Raw genomic sequence first — 8426 nt, 5'->3', positions numbered from 1 at the left:
AAATTTCTCAAATTTTAAGTATAGTTTTATATAATATAAAAGGTTATTTAATATCAAAATGTTACTACTCTATAACCATGTAATGCGTGAAAACACAAATTTTAGAGAACAACACACCAACAAGAATCCATTACATATCATCAACGTCAATTTATATCACAAAGAAGAAAGTAAATGAAGTGATGTTCTTTGCCATTGTGAATATTACTATTAAGATTTTTATGCAGCGATATTTACTTCAAATACGCTATCAAAACAAATTTGATGCACAGCTATCAACAACTAGAACCAAAATTTCTCTCTTCTCTCGTGCCGCGTGATTTTCTTTCCTTCTCTCTCGAACACTGTTTACATATTATGTTATCTCATAATAGGTTTTACCACACTCTTTTTTATGCTATCTGCTCTAGCAATTTGTAGTTAGGGATTTATATATTTAAAAAAAAAAAAACTACATGGGCCAAGCTCATATATGGTCAGTTTGTTTAAGATTTATATATATATATATATATTTTTTTTTTATAATATTTAAAAAAATAAAATTTCAAATAAAAAATTCATTAAATAGTTTATTTTAAATATTTAATTTATTTGTTACAATTTTTTTAATATAAAATTTTTAAAAATAATTAAAATAAAAAGCTATTTCCAAAAACTGTTCGTAAAAACCATTTTTGAGATATACTCTTTTAAAAAATATGTGATTTTTATAATATTAATATATCTAATAATAAATATCTAAGTTATTGAACCTTAAAATTACTTTTTTTAATCAATAATAAATAAGTTTAAAACAACTTCTACTATTTTTAAGCAAATTCTCATAAAAATTATTTTTAAAAATATAAAGTTAAAATCATTTTCTTTTTAAATCTTAAACAAACATATCTATAATACAGTCTTTTAATTTATTTGTTTATTTCTTTTCTGAAAAAATAAATTATGTCTCAATTGCTTTTCTACAATAATTCACCAGAAGACATCTTTTATAAAATAATCTTATCATTATTTCGTTAAAGTTCTTAGCTAAAATAAATTAAGCATGCCATATTCAAGTTAATTAAATTAACGTAGACAATGACCATCGTATAATACAAATTAAATAAATAGAAAATGCATTTCACATGTAGCTAAATAAAAGTTAGAAATATATCTAGGGTCTTACACTCTCCTTCAAAATCCTCCACCCAAACAGATTTTTAATTTCATTCCAATTCAACAACATCATTCATAAGTTGATTTAAATAACAGCACATGATATTTGTGTTAACACTAGATAGGGTTCCAAGAAGAATGATAAAAGGCATAAATACAAGGGTTACAACTTACAACGAGTATATTAAAGCAATTTTTTTGTCAACTAAAAAAAAAGATACTAGACTACCAACTTTAAAATATAAAGGGTCAATAGTGTAAGCCTAATATAACATGTTTTTTAACATATTTCTTCAAATCTACAATGCAATACCATAAAATGTCTGAGAGTTTTTCTATCAATAAACGATAATGTTTAACGCAACATGTTTTTGTGAACAAATCAACAATTTGTATAGAGAAAGAAATGAACAGTAAGTTATGGTTCCATATATTGAAGATGATAACGAGTGAACTGACAATAAATTTACATGTGTTTGGTGTGTTTATGTATAACCGAGTTATGAGTAATTTGAATAGCATTTTTGTTATCATAGTGCATATGAATCGGTCCAAAAAGAGGAACACAAATATTAAAAAAATTAACCAACACAACCAAAATTATTTCAACAATGGTGGATGACATAGCATGATATCGAGCTTTTTGTAGAAAAAATGTGGTAGACTTGACCAATAGAGTCACTTGCCCAATCAACATTAGAGAAACATGTAACTACAAGTAGGATCGATCAAAATAAAGGAAAAATTGCTCTGAAATTGAGTTTTTCAAAAATAACGATAAAATACGAAATATACGTCCAATATATTCTAGTTGAACAAAAAATAAATAAACTAACATACATGAATTTTATTAACAATATGAAGTCTAATAATAATAAAGTACATCAAACTCCAATCAAGTACGAAACATAGTAGAATCTAGTACAAGAATTTTATTAAATGAAATGTGAGACTCTTTCCTCCAAAATCGATTATTTATTATATTTGTAGGAAACATTTGTTTTAAAATAAGTAGAAGTTGAAAATAAATAAGATCAACAACGAAATTTCTCAACATTAACCCAAAAAAGAGTACAAAGATATTTAACAATTAAGATGGGGCAAGTCCATTACACAAACCTAATATTCTCTCATTCCTTCTCCAATATTTGCAGCCACCTCACATGGCTTCTCCAATATTCTCCAACTCCTTCTTCTATTCAGCAATGCAACCTGTCTTTTTTTACGGAGAACAACCTCTTCCTTTATTCTCCTTCTTTTTTTTCTTTTCTTTTGCATAATCTTTCATCTGTCCACCATTCATCCTTCTCCAAACATTTTCATGCATCAATGGAAGCCATCCATGCAGCAAGCTCCCTTTAAATAAACTCAGATTGATATATGTTTTTATTGTGGACCACCCCTATAAAAATCTTCATAGAATATTTTATTCAATTCTAATTGTGAGCCATTCAATGAGTTTGAAGACTTGAAATTTTTTAAGTGCATTTTTTAGATAAACAACAATTTATTGCATGAGAGTACAAGGGCCCAATTAATTATCTTAAACCCACATACCTTCCACCTAGTTAACAAGGCCAAATTAAATCCAAAATTTTGACACCAAGACCCCCCCTTTTCCTATGCACACCCTACTCCACCTAACCCAACATATAGATACTCCTCTTATCATCAGTCTTGGATTTTTTTTAAGTGCATTGTTAAGGTGTTTGATATCACAATAAATAAATAAATAAATAAATAAATAAATAAATAAATAAATAAATAAATAAATAAATAAATAAATAAATAAATAAATAAATAAATAAATAAATAAATAAATAAATAAATAAATAAATAAATAAATAAATAAATAAATAAATAAATAAATAAATAAATAAATAAATAAATAAATAAATAAATAAATAAATAAATAAATAAATAAATAAATAAATAAATAAATAAATAAATAAATAAATAAATAAATAAATAAATAAATAAATAAATAAATAAATAAATAAATAAATAAATAAATAAATAAATAAATAAATAACCTAACAATCACGAGTCTTTTGTAGAACTTTTTAAAATAGTGCGCCTAAAATGTTTTTGTAATTGAACTTTTAAATTGGAACATATTTGTGAGAGTGTCAACTTTATACTACAAAAAGTGAATTTTATATGTGAAACCTCAAATATTGTCAAAAAATAAAGAAATACAATCAAACATCAATTTAGGTTATGCTTAAGTACTCAGTCTTAACCATCATAAGGTATAGAAATATAAAATAGTTAATATGAAAAGCTAAAAACATATCAGTTAAATGATTTTGAATTGTTGAAAAATTCATCTATTAAAAAAATTTATATCACCGAAAATACATCGGCATGAAAGAATATAATTTTTTTTCTTAACATTTCATTATTTTTAAATATAAGAATTTTTCACAAACTTTTCTTATGAAAAAAATTCTTATTTATTTAAGACAAGAAAGATTATGATACAATTTTCCTTTTTTGCATTGAATCTTTTCCAGATCTTTATATATATATATATATATATATATTTTTTTTTTGGATCCATCGTCCATGATAATTATTTGGTATTAGGAGACTGCAACTTCTTATTTGAAGCTTTTTCTCAAGAATATTTTTGTAAAAAAATTGTCAAGAATATCTACAACTTATTTACGATAAAGGCCATTAAATAGTAAAAATTGTTGGATCTTTTGTTGGAGATATGATGCAAATCTTGAACAAGAAGACGATGAATGATGCACAAATAAATTCAAAAGTGTGTGTATCTCATTAAGTTTTAGGTTCGAGTCGCCGCCTTCAATCTATATATATTGGATGCAAACGAGTTAACCGGCGAATCTCCTTCAAGATACTTTGAAATCCCTGAAGTGAATTGCACATTGACATCAAACCTATTGATCAATGATCTATCAATTCAATCTTAATAAGAATTATGATTGAACTTGGATATCAAATGATGTACTGAAAAATGAATTTGATATATGAGTGTAAGATTTAACAAGAGAATTAAAATCATGAAAATAGATTTGGTTCTCTTGAAATCAAGAAAGATAGTTGCTCTTAATGAATTTTGCTAATATATCAATCATTAAAATAAATTTATTATTAGTTTAAAATACACGTTTGTTCTTTGAAAGAAGACATTCACTTAGGGAATATTAGTTTTATTGTATCCATCATTGTAAAAAATTATAATCGCAATACTTTATTTTTATTGTAATTTTTATTAAAAATCATTATATCAACAGTTGTCGTTTTCGTTAATCATCATAATAAAGAGATATTTGTATTCATAACAAAGTTCTTGTCGCAACAATGTTATGTTCTTCTTAGTTTTTAGCGGAATACATTTTATTAGCTTTTTTAGTAAACTATGTTTTCTTCTCTTTTTTAATTATGGTCTACTTATTACATTTGTTTTTCAAAACAAATTTAACTATATTATTTTTTTTATGTCAATCCAAAAATAGTAAAAGAAAGCTATTAATTGAGTCATCAAAATTTGTTGATAATTTTTTTTCTTCGAAAAATTATACTTTTTAGTTGCGGGCCTATCATCTTGGTTGATTGTAGATGCACTACAACAATGTGATGTTGTTTTTAATTTTTAACACAATGCATTTTATTTTATTTTATTTTTTTAGTAAATTAAATTTTCTTTTATTTTTTAATTATGATCGATTTATTATTTTTGTTTTTCAAAACAAACTAAAAATATTAATTTTAAAGTCTATTTAAAAATAACAAGAAAAAGCTATTATTTGAGTCATTAAAATTTATTTTCATAATAATTTATAAAAAAAAAAACTTACATGTTTTAGGTGTAATGAACCGATAGAAAGTCTGATCTACCTGTTCGATCAACTTTACTTTTAAAGTGGACTATATATTTCCCATCAAAAAGTATTTTTTTTTTTAATTTGATTTGTACTGATGTCAGCTACCCGATTCATTTGATAGTTGCGAATTGGGGCCACAATTCTCCAATTAATTCGGGGAGTTCCAGGGGTAGGTAAAATGAACGGTTGAGATTCAACCCGTACAAACATTATAGTCCTAAGAAATTTATGATCTCAATCGTATAAGAAAGTGATATTGGTGGTCCATTCGGACTCTGTCTTGTGATTTGGATTAATATCTATTCCAACTGTCATTCAATTTGAAACAAGAAAAGTTGGAATCACATTAACTCCATTACAGAGGAATCTAGAGTACTCTACAAGGCTGGGCAATTGATTTGTGGGGACACGTGAATTGTACATTATAAGTGGTCTATTATTGATTATTTCCTAAAAAAATTTAATAATAATATATGATATTTTTAAGAAGTAATAATTCATAGTTACTTTGTTTTTATGAATTAAATGGTACGATTAAATTGATATCAATTTAATATAAAATATATAAATAGGTATAATTTAAGTTACTATGTAGATTATGAAAATAAAGAAGATTATTATCGTCTATTACTAAAAGACCACGATTGTAATTGTTAGAACTTTATATATTTTTTGAATAATTGGTTCATAGTAAAGATGATTGGTCTATGATTTATTAGATTTCAATAGTCCAATCTATACCCTTGAGGTATATATATATATATATATATATATATGGGAAGAGGGAGAAGGGGGTCCTGTGACATACCCTTCAAATTTTATAGATTCCTCTTAATATTACATAGTAAATTATTATCACTCTAGGATGTATTAAATACTAAACAATTTTTATATAAAAATACAGTAAAGTGTATATTTTGTTAGTCATTTTCATCTTGAATGTATCATTAATTAGTTTAGTATTTAATTATATCTTTTATTAATCAATTTGGTTTATAAAATTACTAATAAAAAATAGATGTGATGATATATTTAATTTTGATACATTTAAGATTATAGTAATTGCAATTCACACATTAAGAAAACCAAAATAATTTACTAAATATTAATTTCTTCCTCCACCACTATATATATATATATATATATATATATATATATATACAAATGAATATTCACTCGTAAAAATACAAATTATTTTGTGTTATGAGGTAGACTATATATTTTATTGTGTAAGTAAAAAATAACAATGAACATAATTTGTTTCTTTTCTATTTTATAAAAAAAATGCATTTAAAATGAAATTAACAATAAAACATCATGTAATTGTTTCTTTAAAAATGTAATTATTTCCTTGTAATGGATTTGTATATATATTTATATATTCCTTTTTCAATGTAAAAAAATGATGTTATTCTCTAAAAAAATAAGTTATTTTTCTTAAGAATGAAATCTAAGGAAAATGATAGTTTAAAATTAGATGTATCTAGTTAAAAAAATTTGAAGGTGCAAACACAAGAAGAGAGATTGAATTGAGTTTGTCTAAATTGGATTTTTTTTCATTATTTGATTAACGTTGGTTTGAGCTTGATGACTTAGAGAAGACGTAGTAACAAAACTAAGGAATGCATTAGAACAGTGACACAAGTAATTTATCTAGGTTCACCACACATTTGCCTACATTCACCCCTCACTCAGAAGGATTTATTTAATCCACTAATTCAACAACTTGAATTACAAAGCACTTGACCCTATAAATCAACCTTCTCAAAATAGTCTGACAACCCTCAGACTTTTGAGGAACACAAACACTTTGACTCTATCAGTCAATTCTTCTCCACACAACCTGAAAATCCCATATTATTGAAGGCACACAACACATTGATCCTAGAGGTCAAATCTTCTCAACACAAATTTGAGGCACACTAAAGCCACTACCGGGCTAGGTTACAATGAGTTTTAAACTACTTTTAGTTTTGATTCTACTAAGTATATTTATTACAAGGATTTTCTCACACTAACAATGAAGCACTAAGAATATTTTTCTTTGAACGAGTGTTTTGCTAGAACTTAAAACCTTCACCTCTGAATACTTATAAAATTGAGCTTAGAATTTATGAGTTTGTGTATTCGTGTTGTTCTTTCCTTCTTCTTCAGCCTTGATCCACTATTTATAGTTAAAATCAGGGTTTGTGAATTACTTGTTGAGTTTCTAAATAGTATCTCTATTTCAGTTTGGTCAACAATGATTTTCTTTAAAAATAATTATGAATCGTATCTTCGTTCCAACTTGGTCAACAAAATATTTTTGAAATGTATGCTTTAATAATATGACCCTTAATCAATTCTTTATTTTCAAATTTGACTTGAGTAATTCTTCTAGAATGATATGATGTGTATTTTCTTTAGATAACATTTGAAAATTATTTAGCTTAATCTTCCTTCATTCGCTTAATTTGATTTGGGGGGGAACAATTATTCGACCTTGTTCTTTAACATTTAGAATTTTTTATATGGCTAAGTGAAAATCATCTTTTATCAGGATCGTTGACTTTCTATCAAAGACGTTGACTTTTCTTCATTAGAGTATAACTTGATTGTTGGAGTCAAATGTTGTATTTTTTGCTTTCTTGATAGTCAGAAGCATACTACATGACTTAGAATTAGTGGCTTGGGCAAATCGCATTTGTTTCCTTATTAGAGTTAGAGCAACTTCAGAGTGTGTTGTGTATCAGATGCAACACTTTAAAATGAGTTGCAGTCATGAGAGTCAGCAAAACATAAGCTTTAGAGGCAGCCTTGAAGAGTGGTTTCAGACTTCAAAGGCATACTGAAATTATTGTTCATTAGAGGCATGTTAAGTATTGTTCATATGAGCATGTAGAAGTACTATTCATCAAAACATTTAGAAATATTGTTCATCATTTCGCACAAATAATGTTCATTAGAGGCTTGGGAACTGCAGAAACACATTGAGCTTCCAAAAAGCACGATGAATCTTCAAATGCAGATGAATTCTTCAGAGACAGTTTTCAAACTCAAACTTCAAAGGCAAACATCAGAGGCATATAGACGTTCTTTTCTAGAGTGTGCATTTGTCTGGTTATGATGATTTCGTTGACTATTTTGATTTCATTTTCTCTAACCTTTCTACTTCCTATGGGAGTATCTTCTAATTTTCTTCTTCCAATTTTTCATACTTAATAAATTACTTTTGTTGTTCGCATAAAATAATTTTGTTAACATCAAAACTCTAAATGGAAAGCCAACTTAATTACAACAATCTCCTCATTTTTTATTATGAAAAAAATGTATTTTTATAACAATTTTTCTTTCATTACTTGACTCCCCATGACTTAAGGCTCCCCCTAAGTCGAAGTAATTATCTCCCCACAATACATAATTGTTCTCAATATC

This window comes from Cicer arietinum, chromosome 7 (assembly GCF_000331145.2).
Source record: "Cicer arietinum cultivar CDC Frontier isolate Library 1 chromosome 7, Cicar.CDCFrontier_v2.0, whole genome shotgun sequence".
Taxonomy (NCBI): domain Eukaryota; kingdom Viridiplantae; phylum Streptophyta; class Magnoliopsida; order Fabales; family Fabaceae; genus Cicer; species Cicer arietinum.
This window is presented reverse-complemented; position numbering follows the sequence as displayed.